Below are 17,380 nucleotides of genomic sequence, written 5' to 3' on the forward strand. Positions count from 1 at the left end.
TGAAAAGTTGTAGAAGTAAAGAGACAGCTTCATAGTAGTTAACATTTATGGACCCCATTTGATCACTTGAATCTTAAAGATGCTTCTGCAGACCCACTGTCTTCTCTTTACACGTTAATAATTGATTGTTAGTTTAAGTTCTTTAAGCCTTGGATTAAACTCAGTCTTGTGGAAACCCCGGCTCCACTTTGGAGGCAGTTAATTTTCTGTAATGGGCCGTCGGAATCTGATCAATATGTTAAACTGCTCCCTAAGCACCCCACACATCAGCATGGTCTCTCTCTCCCTCTCTCTCTCTCTGTGTGCTTGAGCGTCCAACTGGGTGATATGCCACGGGTTTCAGGGCTCCTAGTGGTCATGGAATTCCTGGAATGCAAATGGAGTTTCAAGTGGAGAATTCCATACAGAGAAGGTCAGGTAACTTGATGGATTCTCAGTGGAAAAGTGGGGGAATGTTAGAGATTCCTGTTAATAGCAAGCGAGCGTATTTCATGTGTAGTTTCCAACAGAACTGCAGTACAATCCAGACAGCTCATTCTTCAAGTAAAGGGGGAGAGTTGTGGAAGAGTTATGGAATATGCATTAGGACAGCAGCAGGACATTTGTTGGGAAACACCTGTGGTTCATAATCTCACTCTCTCTTTGCTCTCTCACATTCCTTCGCGGTGATTTGGCCCCTACTTCTTATCTATCTTTTCTCTCTTTCCTCTTGTTCTAAAACAAGCAGTGTATTGTGTGTGCTCAGCAGAGCAGCCCGCCCTCAAAGCTCTGTGTGTGTGTTTGTCCCAGTCAGCCTGTCAGACCATGTTAATCCCCTCAGAGGCCTGGCTCACCTCCTCCCATGCTTTTTTTCTTCTTCCCCCTCTCCTCCCATCTCCATTGGTTTGTGTTGTCCCCCCCCAGCCTCCGGATATGTTGTCCCACCTGTCAGTCAGCCCCTCGTGCACATCCATGTGGGCCAGTCGCACAGGAGGTAACTCCCCATTGACCTCGCAGGATCAGACAGCAATCACCAATTCAGTCACTCACTGTTTAGAACCGCTTGCGACCAGCTTCCCATGGTGCTTTGCAGCAGATCAATGTCTAATTCGTGGCCCACAAGGAGGGAAAACAAGGAGGAGCAGTGTGTGTGTAATCACTGGGAGTAATCAGGAGTAAAACCCATTGTTTGCCACGTGTTGGCAGTTTACTTGTGGTCAGATGGTAGCAGTTATAGTGCAGAAAATAAAACCTGCTTACTTAAAGCAGAAATTAATCAGTCTTGTGCCGTTTCCCATTTTTCCTCACTGCTACATTAGAGTAGGAGTTTTGTGCTTCTGAAATCTAAAATATCAGCAGTCTGACTTTTTTACAGGATGTGGAAGAATTTAACACAAGATACCCCAGGACAGACTGCTACACAGACAGAAGATTTAAGGGAGTGCAATCCCAATAATTTTATTTATGTTCGTTCGGTAAGTCATAAAAATGTTGGAAAGAAGCTGCAGTACACTTTGCTGTTTACATTTTACATTATATTTACTCATACAAGTTTCACAAAAGAGTCTTTAGTGGTTATGAAGACTCCCTGAAATTATGGCCATGTTTAAAATGAACAGCTACAATTCCAGCATTATTATCAATGAAAGAACATAAGGAAAAAGCATTGAAAGTCCACTTTAACTGCTCTTAGTTGTTTAAATGAAATTAAATGTAATTTACTGTGGTAACACAGGGGTTTTCCTGCCCCATCAATAAGGTGGATCTTGGCCAAAGTCAAAAGAAAATGATTGGCCCTGTAATAAAACCTAAGGTAAGACTTTTGGTTTCTATCTGCTCAAAGGCATTTTTACAGATGGCATTTTTGTTTAAGAGATTTGAAGAAATAAGATGAATAGATTTGTGTCAAATCATGTGAGTTGTTGTCCCCCAAAAGCACAATCTGAGCCAGAAAACTCCACAAAATATACGTATGTGACAGAAAATACAAAGAATTCTTATGGGGAAAAACAAGACCTTCTGGAAAATAACATGATTAAAAACACTCGTCTTAATGGGTCTAATGGTCAAAACAGCCGTGGGATAACGGCTGCATTAGGGTGTGATTCTTTTGGATTACTTGAACTTAATTACTAGAACGGACACACAAACATGCACACATCTGTGACGAACATAAGCACACAAGTGAAATTCCACAACTCGTAAAAGCGGGACCACAAAATATTTGGTGCATTTTCTCATTGTGTTGAAATGTTTTCTGGTTTGGCGTCGCCGGTCTGAGAAGTGTCTACATAACAAACTCACGACAGCAGATCTGCTGGTGGCTCGACGGGACATCGCTGGTGATGATGGTTTTACTTCGGTCTGCATGACCTCTAAGCTTTAAGAAGCTGAGCGTCAGTGACTGGGGTGTGTTCGGTCAAAGTTTTATTAGGGGGAGAAATGCACTGTTAAAGCTGTCTTATTGTCAAGTCAGACTGCAGTTTTTCCATTATTTTGCACAGCTATTCAGTGTCACCTCATTTAATGACATGCAGATTTACTATTATGGTTCAGTCTCATTACTCTCATCAGTTTCAGTTGCCATGGTTTTCATAATCCAGCTGTAATTAATGGGTGACAGTTACCCAGTGAGTATAGCGGACCACTTAAAAGAATGGACATTTAGTTATGGCAAGCATCATCACTGTAATTGTTTTCTTAAATCTTGAGCTAAAAAGAAAAAGTAAAAGGACCTTAAGATCAAAGTATGGTGGATGTATAATGAATTTGACATCACTGCTCTAGATGGATATGAATACACCACAATAGCTGTTTTGCCTCTAGTTATTTTACTTTTATACTAGTTGGAAACCAAAATTGTAATTGAAAGTTGAAGTTAAAGAGCCAAACTACCTTACCTGCTAGGTGGAAAAAACCCAAACAAACTCTAAAGAAGCAGTGAGTACTTACCTTTACACTCATCTGTCCAGAAGCACGACTCTGAGTAAGTGCTAATTTTACACTCTGCTGCATGTGTATCTAATTTTTGTTTGCCAACTATCACCGTATCAATTTTACAAGGTGTTAATGTGTCACTGTTGTGTTTACTACGTGGGTCTACTGCAACGAGATAAAAAAAACCCATTAATGTTTAACTCATGCTGACCTTAACAAGCAGGGTATGATTTTTAAGGAAGTTGATTTACAAATTCCTGAGGTTAGGGAAGACATGACATTAGTAATTTGTACAGTACTTGTGTATAGGGCTGCTCAATTAATCGAATTTTAATCACGATTACGATCTGGGCTTTCAACGATCATTAAAAATGAATGAGCCAATTATTAGCCCCTCCCTCGTGCTTTACTCTCGCACTGCTCCGTGTGGCAAATCGAGCGCACCTCTCTGCATTTCGAACACGTGTCACAACAATTAAGAGCAGCAGTCTCCAACCTTTTTTGCGCCACGCACCGGTTTATGCCCGACAATATTTTCATGGACCGGCCTTTACCGGTACCGAAAAAAAGAAAATTTATTCATAACACACGAGAAAAGACCAAGGAAAACCGAGTAAACGATAACAAAATAATGCTGAAAACCGATAAAACCCCTGAAAACTATACATTTCACACATGAGCCTCAACTCTCGAGGCCCGGTACCAAACGACTCACGGACCGGTACCGGTCTGAGACCCGGGGGTTGGGGACCGCTGATTAAGAGGAGCCGAGGGAAGCTCGGAAAGCTAAGCAGAAGTTATTTGGAGAGGAGAGTGACTGCTGTTGGTTGAAAAGAGAGGTAAAAAAACCTTCAGTGGTGTGGAAACATTATGGGTTCGCGGAGTCAGACGTGTGTAAACTTTGCTACAGTGTCGTAGCTGCACCACAGAGCAACACTGCAAAGTTCACTAAACATAGATGTTTACATTTTTCATTTATTTTTTTATATTGCAAACATTTGCACTGTTATCAGTATTTGCACACTATTTTATATTATTTTTTGACAATCTTTAAAGACATTATTCAATACATTGTCCCAGATGTCACACAGGCACTTTTATTAACATAGCATAGATGTACATGAAAAAAACTACTCAAAAATAAATTATGAGCATTTATTAAATAATAATGCTCCATAAATAAAAGAAAACAAGGTTGTTTTTGTGCTAAACAAAGAGCTCACAATTGTGCAGTCAAAATGTAAACTAACATTAATAACAAAGATTTCACAGCTGCTCTGTTCCCAACTTCTACTGCTTGACTGACAGCCTGGAGTTTGAAATCCGCTTCAGGTGCCATTTATGGTCCTTATACACACACAATACGGTAATATTACGTTGAAGCACAGTGCGTATCACTCCGCGAGGCTCCTCGGTAGCCGTAATGCTCCGACAATCCATCAAGCGGTGCAGCTCCGTAGCTTACCAAAGTCGTACTAAAACATTTTTTGACAGATTGCTGAGCGCCGTGTTCCACATAAAATCGGTTCGCGGTCATCAAGCACAACCAGAATTCATACATAAGGCGCGCTGTCAACTTTTGAGAAAATGAACGGATTTTAGGCTGTGCAGCCCCTGTGGGCTGCATGGCGTTAGCTCGTTAGCACGTTGACGCCGTCCAGCCCCACGCACGGAGCGATGCGCAGTAACTCGTTAACGGAGATTTGCCGTGTTCATCTTGTCGTTGCCTGCAGGTGAAGCTATGGGGGAGGAGGGGGAGTTGTGTTCAGTGAAGGAGAGGCGAGGCGGAGTAACGTTGCGTAGAGACAAAAGTGGACGAAAGAGAGGCAAACTTATGGCTCCACATAGAGCTGGGCGATAGAACGATAACGATATGTATCGCGATATAACTTTTACTCGATAGAGAAATTAAGCTATCGCGATAGACCTCGCCGCTCTTGTCCTCTTTAAAAAAAAAAAAAAAAAAAGGTCAGCCGATCCAAATTCAGTAGCGCAGAGCCGAACCAATCACAGCCGCAGCGTCACGTCGCGTGACTTGTTACGTACAGCACAAGTGCCAAGCCGCACGTGTGTTTGTTTGGGAAGCAGCCAGCGGGTAATGGAGCCAGCGCATAATGGAGGAAATGAGTGTGCCGACTAGAAAAATCAACCGAGCGTGACCGAAGAGAAAACAGATGACGGTTCCAATGCCGGAGAGATTGTCGAACGGAAGAGCCATAGAAGTTCCGTAGTGTGAAGGTATTTCGGCTATTTCAAGTCTGACAAAAAACAGAGTAGCGTGCACTGTAAATTGTGCCGAAAGCAAGTCTGGAAATACAATAAACTGGTGCATGCGTCACACTGTGCGCCACGTTATTGTTTCGGTGAAATGAATTTCTACAATACTGTTACTGTTAATTCTACTCTCTGCAGTGTTTAAATGCTTACATATACACACAGTTACTGTCCCTCCACACATACGACTCGGTTCTGCTTCTATGCCCCAGCTTTGTTTACTTTTTCCCACCGAGGCTTCTAGACTTCTGATTGGCCAACATTTCTGCATGGTTAGGAATCTAGCGCCACCTGCTGCTTTGGCATGTTCATAGCAGCGTTTTCCTTCATTTCTGCCTTTATGTGTGGACGGGATTATTTTTCAAAATGGAAAATCTCCGTTTTCAAAAATACCCGTGTACGTGTGGACGTAGCCTCAGTCTCTGACTGGAAGCGCTAATTCTTCATTCGGCTTTTGTCAGACTAAAGTAACTGTTAAAACTGTTTGAAAAGCTCAGCTATACAACAAGGAGAGATTGAGAATTTCCTTTTAGTTCTCAGTTTATTTGATATTGACAAAAGTTAGTCAGTTTTGTCTGTTCTTCTGTAAAACAAACTAAGATTTATTTTTAGAATTAATACTTTATTTCTAAGTGGAATTGACAATTTAGTCTGTTTCATTTGTTCTATTTTGAAACTTAAACGCTTTAGCGGCTGCCTTTTGTGTAGTTTGCAATATTTGCCTTTATTTATCTGAAAAAGTCATGTTCCTTAAGTACATCTACCCTGTTGAACTTATTATGGGAAATAAATATTTAAAAACAAGCTGCTGATTATTTCACATTTTACTTGTGAGCAACGGCACATTTAAATCTTACAAATATAGTTATTTGGCTTATATCGTAATAGATATCGTTATCGCCTGAAATGAAAAAAACATATCGTGATATGAAAAAATCTCATATCGCCCAGCTCTAGCTCCACAACTATAATTATAACGTATATATCGATATAAAGGATATTGTCACATCTTATATCTCATATAAAAATATATCGATGTTTTTAAAAAAACTCGATATATCGCCCAGCCCTAATAGAGCATATTTATAAATGTCTTGTATCATCAATTGAACTTATGCAAGGTGCCATGTGACTGTGGCTATAACTTCTTCTGGCACTATTACTAATGCACGGCTCAACAGTTTGCGTGTATCCCTTCAGGAGAGAGTTTTTGAGAGTGCTGTCAGGGGAAAAACATGCTGCTCTAAGTCAGTTTTAAACTGAAACTCTCAACACATAACCTGCTCAACACTCTGTTATGTGTTGACAAGTAAGTTAACATTGTCTAGTTAGTTAAAGGATAAAGTCTCCATTGTGCCACAGCCAAAACAAAAAGACACTGCAGCTACAATTACATGCATTACTAATAAAGTGCTCTGAAGTGGTAACGTCATCACCAGAAATCAAAGCAACACAAAATACAAGCAACACACCTCCTCCTATGGTCTGGATTTGTTCAACAGAGTTGTACTCGAAGGCATTAAAGCTTTCTTGGCATAAAAGAAGTTTGCAAAGATTATTCCTTGTACCTCCTACCCGATAGTAGTAACTGTGGTGCATAACAGAGGATTGCTCACCCTTTTTCTTACCACTTGAGACTTAAAAAGCTGTACTAACAGTTTTATTTTCCTGCAGTCTTACTCAGCATATTTATTTCCTTTTTAATTTGTTCTTAATTACTACAGAAAAAAATATGAGGCAATGAGAAGCAGACACAAACTGCTGTAGCTTCTGCAATAAGTAAAACCATAGTAATGCATTCCTGAGAAGACTTGTTTTGTCATTTGCTGTTCTTAAATGTGTATATCCAGCTACTTTTGAACCACTAAAAACAGTGACTCTAGGTTCAGCATAGCTTTAATTGTGATTTGCAATATGTGCTGCAGCCTTAAGTTAACATACTGACTTTGCTGCAGAGACCCTGTGTATGTCCTACGTCCATTCCTCTCATCTGTGGGTTGTTATTGGACCCCCCAGTGGAGCTGCACCCTGTCCTCTGCCTGTTTTAGTTCAGCCCCACCTTCTTCCTGGAAGAACCTGGTGGAGAATTTAAACAGAAATACAATATTACTGTGTGGGTGTCCTCAGTATGTTGGGGACTTCCCTACACCCTGCTCCACCCGGTCATATTTGTTGATCTTAGCTGTCCACCCTGCTTCATAAGATTGGCTTTGACAGATATAAACAGAGAGCAGGACAGTGGTATTGTGTGACTTGGCCTCACACAGGTGAAGTAAGCCCAGATTGTGTTTGTGTGTACCTGGAAGTTCAGGGTTAGGGTGGATTCTGGGAGAAGAATGTATTTATCTCTAACTTCCTTTCTCCCAGATGTTTTTATGTGTGGCCTGAGAGCGTGTTTGTATGAGTGTGTAGACGGGGAGAGGCCTCTGTTCCTGGTCAGTTGTTTGTCTAAGGAGGCAGTGCCTGCTGTGACTGCACAGAGGCAGAGATTGCCACATAACACTGTCGGTACCAGCCACTTTATACAAGCAGAGGAAAATATGTGGAGCTTTTCTGCTTGGAGTGTCCTCCGGCCGTTAATCCTGCACATGTGGAAACGAAGCTTAGGCGAGCGGTGTCTCCTCTTTGGACTGTATTTTTGGTGAAGGCCAGATGATGTCATGTGCTAATTTGGATACTTGTGGCATCAGTTGCACTAGTTTCAGGATATCTGCAACTTTCATCAAGACTTTTTTTTTTAAATGCCAGCTGGAATAAAATGTAAGGCTTCTGCACAGTAATTTTTGATAATAGTTGGGTTTGAAGTGCCAACAAATTAAAATCAGACACACACACCCTGGATTTGATTTGAAAAGCTTCAGGGTGCATTACAAATTTTACAACTTTTAACTAGATTTCATATGTTATGCTACAACAACCCTAAAACATTGTCTGAAAAACCTATTATTTAAAAAATCTCCTATATATTGCTTTAAATTATCACATAGAATGACAAGCATTTGCTGATAACTTGTAAAATGGCTTGTAAAATATTTTCAGACATTTTGAGCTTGAGATCTTCAGGTTTTAGGAGTTATGGTCTAACAAAACAAGATATTTGAAGTTTTCTCTGATGCTTGATCAAAAGATTATTGTTTTGATTTGATTGTCATCTTTCAAATTGTCAGCTGATATGCAACATAGCAAATTCCCAGTTCAGTTAGATTAGCATTAAATATCAAACTCTTGCAGGCTCCCTGGTACAAAGTCTGTGTTGACTTATTTTTCCTGTCTAGAGAACCTTTTGAAAAGCCCTAATAGGTTTTGGCTGGTTAATGTACTCAAGCATAATAGATATTTAATATTCATAAATATCAGAAAATGCAGAGATCTTGTCAAATAAGGTTACACAGACTCTGCGCCTATGCTGTGCGCAGAATACACATGCTTACTTGCATAGTTGCTTCAGAATGGCCCACTATGAGAGAGAAATTCACTGTAGTCGTATTGAGCCCTAACAGACAGCTGACAGTTACAGCTGCCTGTATCAGTAGACTTGCCAGTCAAAGCTGTTGCACCTCAACTTTGAGCCCTAAAAAAATCCACTGGGGAGAATTATTAAAACAAAAACGAAAAAGCCATAAAATAGGTTTTATAATGTAAGAAATTGTTTACAGAGGGGGAAAAAGAAATCTGGGTGTAAACAAGTTACATAGATATAATTGGGGCCTTTTTAATGTGACTCTATGGGACTGATGAACTTCACAGCTTCAAGTGGCCATTAGAGGAACTGCAGTTTTTTGAGACATCCAAGTTGGCTTCATTTCTCAGTGCTGGGCGTTGCTGCCGGATGGGGGGCAGCTCACAAGTGGATGATGAGGAGGAAGAAAAGAAGTGACCTTTTTACTTTGCCAGACTTGCTCTTTGAAAGGCTTTCCAGAACTAAAATTTAAGCTGCTGTTAGCAGGGAGCTTCCTTTGAATTTACTGAATTACTTCTACTTGGACTGAAAAGCAGCCGTATTTCTGATGACCTTATAAACGTAATAATACTCAGTAGCATATTTTGTCACCCTCTTTTGTTTGTCCACATGACACCTGAGAAGTAGGCACAGCCTACCTACCAGGTCTGCGGGAATACGACACCCCGTCTAGGAGGTTACCCAGGAGGCGTTCAGTAGCTTGTTGGTGTTGGGTTCCTTCGGCAGCCGGCTACTGTTCAGGGAAGTTTGTTTCAGAGGCAGCTCTCACTGGTTTCATATGGAACTGGTATGCTATTGACACTACTCAGAGAAAGGTTATTGAAAAGCAACCTGACCAGAATATCTACAAAAATATTTTAAACGTAATGTACTGGGCTGTTACAGAAATAGATTTTCATCACCTCTGCAGCAGATTTGTATTCTAACCTGTTCTCCTGCTGTGCCAAAAGTAGCCTTAAGGATGAGTTTGGATGAGTAAAATCTTCCAGTTCGTTCTACGAATAGCTGATCGTCAGAAAATGAATCAACAGTTCAAAAGTGTGTGCACATTTACGGCTTTGAGATAGTTAAGCAACTGTCACCTTGAATTTCTTCAATTCTGTGATTACCACTAACATTTTAACAAGTCACATTTACTCATTCGAAAACTAAGAGCATATTAATCGATAAATAAAAATAGCTTTTACTTAAAAAAAAATCTTGACAGCTTACTCTTTACCTTGGAATACATACTCTAGCTCAAGTCCATTTGCTGTCTTCTCCCAGAAGTTTAAGCTGTCTTCAGTCTCCACCTGATGGATGACTTTCTCCTTAAAGTTTTCTCTTTTTTACTTTGAAGTCTGACAACCTGCTGTTTTGAGCTGAAGTTCTGAAAACATCTTCAACCTGACATGACAACCGAGCAGCCCGCTGAAAGCTCTGCTAGACCTTAAGTTGTTTTGTCGATAACAAAGTCTGTATTTCATTTAGGCTTTCCAGCCTGGCTGCAAGTTTGCTTCCTCGCCAAATATGACTTCATGCTGACTTTCTAAACGAATGTCTGGAATTTGAACACGGTATGCTGTCAAATTTTCTATCAAGCCATTATAAATCCTAAAACCAAGCCACAGGGAAAGCAATAGAACAAATCCTTGTATGTAGTATGTCCCGTTTTTTGCTAAATTTCAGAGTCACATGAAAACCATTAATACTTAAATGACCTCGAGTTAATTTTTGTTTAATTTTTTTTCCACTATGGAGGTAATTGGCTTGGGAGATTCCACCAGTATTAAGCAATTAGGACGACCTCTGTGGTTATTAAAAATCTTAAACCAGATATTACTGGTAACTCAAGGACTATGAACTTTTTTAGTAAATTGAGTGTTATCTTCCCTGTCAGCACCAAAAACACTCAGTTGTACTAATTAGTTACGCTTAATTAATGCACAATTCAACTTAATACTTGCCTTAGGAGCAACAGTTGAGGCCCCCTGTGGAAGCCACCAATACTTCCTCAGGAGGTCATACTGGCATAGATGAACTCACTTTTATAAATTGAGCAACACTGAATGTAAACTTTTTGTTTGAAAAACTGAGGACACAAAACAATCATATTAAAGAAATGTGTTGAATGGGGTTGCAGTCAGTTGAGATCGAGTGAAATAGCAGTGCTGACTTTTTACCCATGCACCGTCTAAGGTGCTAAGCAGCCACCACCCACTAGTCGGGACTGCAGCTGTAGTCGTAAACAAGCAAGGTAGAAAGAAATATGAAAGCCTTGCCTACCAGTACTCCTATACACTATTATGGTGTAGAAAATGATTGGTTGTCTCAGAGTAAATTGGCAACCACTCACTCAGCTGGATCAGTGTGTAACCACATTCTGCACAGGCCTGCAAGGAGGAAAAAGGGCTGCTGTGTTAGCACTACTGACATTACAGATGTAGTGTGTGTATGTGTTTGTGTGAGAGTGTGATAGGTTATAGATGTTGCAAAACACATTCAGCATCATCTGAAGAATATGGTTATCAGTTTTCACTGACTCCTAAATGGGTGGGTAAAGTTTAACCTTTTCTATTAGACTGGAAAAACTGTCAAAATTTCTCACAATTTTCCCCACTCCTATTTAATTGACTGTAATAATTGGTCACCAGGAACACATCTAGTTTGCACCTAAAGGACCCAGGCCGACATGAAGTTCCAGCACATACCTCCACACCATGGTTTCTGACCTCTCTTGACCATACACCATTAAAGCTCTCAACCCCCTCAGGTTACTTGGATCAGACTGGTTATTTCCTGGGTTTCTACCAATACTGTTAAAACTAATTTTCTTGCTTTCTGTAAAGTCTATCTGTAAAGTTGAGGCTGCGCACTGTGGCAGCTCATGCTTTGTGTGTGTGAAATGTGCAATAAAGTTTTTCTTGTTTGGCCTAATTTCCCCTAATCTTTCCATGATTTTTAGATATGGTGGAAAATGGACAAAAATAACTTCCTGTGCTAAAAGATGTGGGCACTTTGGGTGTAATTTTGGCTGGATGAATACATCCTGGATTGGCTGAAATATAGTTCGTGGGATTCTCAGGCAGTCTCTGTTGGTTTATCAGGTTGTTTACCGTTCAGCTCGATCTGCACGGTCAGACTGTTTTGGTGTGTTGGTCACCCTGATAGTTTGTCGCCACTTCCTCCCTCCTGCTCTGCACCAAAGTCACTCCAAGGCTGTGAGAGTGAGATATGGGCGGACCTGCATAATTCAGCGCCTCATCCCGAGTGTGTTTGTCAGCGTGTCGTGTGCTCTGTGTGTTTGAACGCTGGATTCTTATGAGTGCTTCTCTATTCTCTGCACGCTGGGACCTTCAGAAATTCCTGTTAAGGTCACACATTCACGTTTGTGTGTGCACATGTATGTGTGTTTGCGTGTAACTTCATAGCCCTGATCACAAGGTACAGTGTTTAACCAGCCCCCCTGTAAACTGCTGCAGACTCTTATTGATCTTTCTTATACATACACAGCGAGCACACAAACACAGCGAAGAGCATGTGTGACCTTTCTGGCTGTTTCTGGAGTCTCTGTTCTACCTCCTCTCCTCTTTCTCTCTCCTCCTTTGTAGTTACTGTGAATGAGAGCAAAAATATCAGTAAATGGAGCAAAAGTGAATGCTTCCTCTCATTATCCAGTTAGTTTCTGAGTCTTGCTTTAAATGTTTCCACCAGAGTTTAGAGTGATAGGACAGAAACCCATGTTGTCGTTTTTATAGCACACATGCAGGCCAGCTTTCATTGTGTAGAGGTTTGAGTAATTTATGACGAAAATGGCTCAGTTTTTCCATCTTCTCCCCCCCCCCCCCCCCCCCGGTTTTTTTTTGTTTTGTTTTTTTTGAAAAAGTCTATTGTGAAAAGTCTTTTATAGCAAATTAAGCTTTGTTCATGCTTTTTGCGCTTTGCCTCAGCAGTTTTTCCAACTGCACACCAACATAATTGCACTGCACTCGTCACGCTGTTGCTTTTAATTTGTTTTGTCATTTTTGTATTTACTAATTTCTGGTGTGGTAAGATGATTTTAATCTTGCATTAAATCACACTAAGATCATGTTTGAATACATATGTCACATCAGTTGGAGGATGATCTTAAAGTTGTGCATCTTAAGGTTATGCCCTTTTTTTACGGCTTCTGTCTGATGAACGGTACAACTGATGCCCGCTCTTTCTTTCTCCTGCTGGTGAGATTAGATGTTGCTGCACAAAAAATAAGCCGACAGGAATCATCACAAAGTCTTGTGTTGGAACTTAAAAAGAAAAAAAAAAGTCCAGTTCAAGCTATGGCAGGTAATCCTAGCAGGCCACGCGTCTTATATGGAATATAGAATAGTGCCCATTCCTAAAATATAGACAAGCCAGTTTCCATAGTTCATGTTGGTTCACAAATGGTGTGTTGAGGCAAGTCCAGGTACGCTGTGAGATTTTGGTGACAACCATATATTGTTGTTGCAGTTTAAGTGCCAAGTGTGTCAGCTGTTGGAAGACATTGGATAATAACACAATGCCAAGCAAAACAAACATAGCCTCTGAGAGAAACTTTAAATGAGTGCTGCATCTGAACGGGTAGCAGGCAGACTGTCACAGGACTGTTTGAGGGCGTCTGACCAGGTGATGAACGCCAGACGTATGCTAGTGGATTGGCGTCACTTTAGCAGTATAATACAGGTAGGTAGGCAGATAGACAGTCCAACCTATCAGTCTGCTAAGGCGTGTGGAATTTAACGTGCATAGAAGGCAAGGTTCTGCTCCTAAGTTAGCCAAGCTCAGTGATCTAATGATATAACCTGTTTGTTTGGCATGTTGTGCAAGGTGTCACAGAGTTCAGCAACATTTCCAATATTGTTTGATTACCAGTTTAAAAAGACTTAACTTCGGTAAGAGAAATGTTTTGTTTTTTTTAACCCCCATATTATTTTTTCTTTCTTTTGAATGAATAGTAAACCAGTCACCATGAACAGCCCTTAATTTAGATGTTAAAATGTGTGAAACATAGCTGTTTGCTACAGTAGTTGCCATGTGAGCCTCATCATGTGAGGACTGCTTGACAGAACCAAACATTTTTGCAGGGAATTTCCTTCATTCCAATGATAATTTCAGTGATTAAATAAGTAAAGCTAAGAGCTGTTGGTAGAGAGCTAGAGCCTGATTAGCAAACGTTTTTAGCCATAAAGCCCACCTCACAAGGACATCAGTAACAATGACACTTTGAAGGGCCCAGCTATGTAGACCTTGCTCTAGATAGCTTTGTTGACCAAACTCTTTCTGTCATTTGAGGTAAATGAGTTTAAAAAAAATTTTTTTTTTAGGGAAGAGTGAAAGCCCTGTACATAGCAAATCAAGCACACCTTTTACATTTACAGCAAAGTCAAATGAGAACTTTGCAGTAAAAATTGCAAAAGCAAAGGAAAAATCATTTTTATAATTATCTTGTCAGGTTGTTTTGGTTTTTTTGGGTTTTTTTTTGGGCTGCTGATGGCCTCCATCAGCAGCCCAAAAAAAGGCGCTGAGCAGGTCTGATTTGTGGCCAGACATCACTGCACGAGTCCAGAAAATTTATGCCATACCTTCCCACAATGCTTTACTCAGTCAGAATGACTGGGTGGGCAGGATGGATGGGGGATGGAGGCTGGGCAGCCCGATACCGAAGCAGAAACTCACCTGAAACAAAGAGGCCTTTCTTCGCAGCCACAGAGGAAATGTGTGCTTTTAGTCATTCATTCAGGACAACAAACCTCAGCTGCACGGCTTTGTTTTTCCTGGTGGTTCAGTTTGTTTTTGCTCTGCAGGAAATTCTACAACAGTACAGTCATTCCAGTTTAATGCTTTCAGCTTTGATTTATTAGTATTTTGAAAATGGAACTTTTTTTAAGCGTCCATCACCTGATTGGTCAGAAAGTTTAATCCCAACAGGGGTCCTTATGGGTCTTGTGTGTTTCTCTCTAAAGTTAGAGGCCAGCAGTAAATCAACAACAGTCCTGCATTACATAATCAAATGGTGGTGCTCTACGTGCCGAATTCCTGCCTTGAAATAAGCCATTTCACTGCTGCTTTTCGATTGGAGGAAGGCATTTGTGTAGACATTGGTAGAGTGTTTCTTGAGACTTGTGATGTCTACATAACTGAGTCAGCATGTGGTTTATGTCTCTTTATACTTTATTCCAAATTTCTTAAATGCTACCCCCCAACACACTTCTAAACTACCCAGTTATATTTGATGTTTGACAAAAATGAATGTTTTTGTTTTGTAGAGAAGTTATTCCAGAATCACTGTACAGTGAATGTTTCCAATAGATTTCCAACCTGCCTAACACAGGCTCTTGTCAGAGTAGCTGTCTAGCTTGCATTGGATTTCCAAAGCAGAAGAATAAATGTTGATTGCTGCAGCTTGTGACTGGGGAGCTGGAGTCCATCTGACTGGGAGGAGAGACTCACTGGAGAACCAGCTGATTGTTTTCAAGGATGTGAAGTAATGGGACACAGGAATGGCTAGCTTGTTATAGATGACTTGAAATAAAAGTAGTTGTAGTAGCAAAGAAGAATAAAAAGCTAACTAAAATAAAAACATTTTGGAAATGTCTTCGGTTCTAATCCTTGCACATTAAGCTTAGGGAGACTTAAATGTTTACGTGGCTACTGATTAGCTGTTTACATTGTAATAACTGCCCCTGACAAATATTTCCCTACATTTTAATAGAGAAAACCAATACTAGCACTGATGCTAAGAAATCTAAATATATACAATAAATACAAATTGCAAAATATACCCAGGCAGCCCACCTAAGTGAGATGCAAGTGTGTGGAAACACTCATATTTACAGCGTAGTTATTCTGAGTTACTCTGTTTCTCTCCACACATTTGGAATAACAAGTGGTGCGTTTCTAGCACTTTTGCTTAATCTTTTGCTCTGCCCTTCAGCTCAGCAGTTAAATGAGGATTTATCTCTTCATGTGACCCACGGCTTTGCTTTTTGGACATCTTGTTCTCCTCCTTTGATGGACCTACAAAACGGCCCATATATACAGCATGTCGCGTTTATCCCTGAAAACAAGTTGTTAAAATGTTCTTAAATTTAAGTGCACCATCAAAACAGGTCCTAAAGATTTATTACTGAGCTTTATTCTTACACTTATCGAGAGCTTGCTTGAGGGTGTGTCCTTAACTTGTATTCAAGTGGGGGAAGAAAAGTAGGAGAGGATGGGATTTCTGATATTACATCTGCAACCGCAAGTATCAGTGAGATATTTGATATCAAGGATAATGCCGTGTAAGCCTCACATCCCATGGCTATTTAAAGGAATGGGAAAGTAATTCTCCTGCTTCAGGGTTTCTCGTCTTCACCTCTCTCCCTCTCCTGATGTCTTTTATTCTTCTTTGGTATGCCGTGAAGTCTTTGAAATGCCCCCGCTCGGATGACTCCCCCCCCCCCCCCCCCCCCCCACCCCCCACGTCTGCCTTAAAAACCTCGGTCCAGCTGACCTTAGACACTGGCTTAGGGAGGAATCCCCCCATGTTTCTGCAGGTGGGGCTGCAACAATATTGACTCAGGAATTCAGTTCATTTTATTAGGCTCATGTTCGTGTGTGTGTATGACGCACAGCAGCTGGAATCTGTTCTCATTTTTAAACAGCCATCACCCAGAAAGCTCTTCTCCTCCCTGCTTCAAATTCATCGTTTCAGTGCCAAAAACTAAAAAAATCCAAATTTAAGTTTCAGTGTCTCCATGGAAACTAGGGGTTTCACCTTTTTCTGGTTTGCCAGTATTGGTATTTAATTATAAACACGACTGCAGTATGAGAGAGGGTGAAATCACAGTGTTAAGCACTTTTGTTTTTGTTTATTTGTATTTTAGGGTGGGGATCAGAGCTGTGGTTTTGAAGTCCAGCAACATAGCAGCTTAGCTGTAAGCTGTCCAAACCAGGGACACATGCTGCCTAGAATGAGGTTTTTTTTTTTTTTTGGTTTTTTTTTAGGCTGCAAATCTAGTGATAAGTGTGCAGTTTTATCCCAAAAAGTTCCTCAATGCCAAATTCAGAAAGACAATAGAGGGTGAGATCTTATCCTTAGACTCCTTAGAATTTATCTGAGACCTTAAATTGACCATGACCAAGTAATGGGAAACATTTTATTGGCTGTAATTGTTTTCATATTGCAGTTCAATCCCATCCCTGTGAGCATGAGCCTCCCCAAATTGAGATCAGACATAGAGCCAGCTGAAATGACTGCTTACGGGTGCAGCAGATGTATAATAAAGCCAAACTCAGGAAATGGTGCCCTGCTCTTACTGTCTGCAAGACGTTTATATAACAGGTGTGTTCAAGTGCACACCTGCATGTTTCCATTCAGATAAAAAGGGTAACAAATATAAAATGCTGGTGTCCTTGTGTTACATTTGGTGTCAAAAGTGTTTTCTGAGGTGTCCTAGTGTCAAAGATACACGCTCTATAAGAGAGATTGGATGCCAGCTGGGGTTCTTTGTTGCACTTCTCTCTGGATTGGTTTCCACGCCACAGACGTGCAACAAGAGCATTTTAATTAAAACTGCTACAAACAGAAAATTATCCAGACATCAAAATCATACATGACAACATGTATTATTAAAGTCCTTTTAGAAACAAGTTTCATTCCTGGCAGTCATGTTCATAACAACTCCAGGTAGTTATTTTGAGTCTACAAAGGGTTTCCAGCAGTGTATTAGGCTCAGCAGGACACCA

The 17,380-nt window shown here is 40.5% G+C and overlaps 1 protein-coding gene across 12 annotated transcripts in view; it reads left to right on the forward strand.

Annotated features, from left to right (window-relative positions):
* afdna (afadin, adherens junction formation factor a) overlaps positions 1 to 17,380 on the forward strand; it is a 119,475-nt gene that overhangs the window by 13,632 nt on the left and 88,463 nt on the right. The window contains exon 1 of one of the 12 annotated variants that reach the window (XM_085371829.1): positions 6,187 to 7,950. The exons of the other annotated variants lie outside the window; for them this stretch is intronic. The gene's annotated coding sequence lies outside the window, so the exon portion shown is untranslated. Of the gene's footprint in view, positions 1 to 6,186; positions 7,951 to 17,380 lie in introns of those variants that run through there. 12 annotated transcript variants of the gene reach the window in all.

The sequence above is a fragment of the Diplotaxodon limnothrissa genome, linkage group LG15, assembly GCF_057381915.1.
Source record: "Diplotaxodon limnothrissa isolate DT_005_m linkage group LG15, D_limnothrissa_male_GT1.1, whole genome shotgun sequence".
NCBI classification, from domain to species: Eukaryota; Metazoa; Chordata; class Actinopteri; order Cichliformes; family Cichlidae; genus Diplotaxodon; species Diplotaxodon limnothrissa.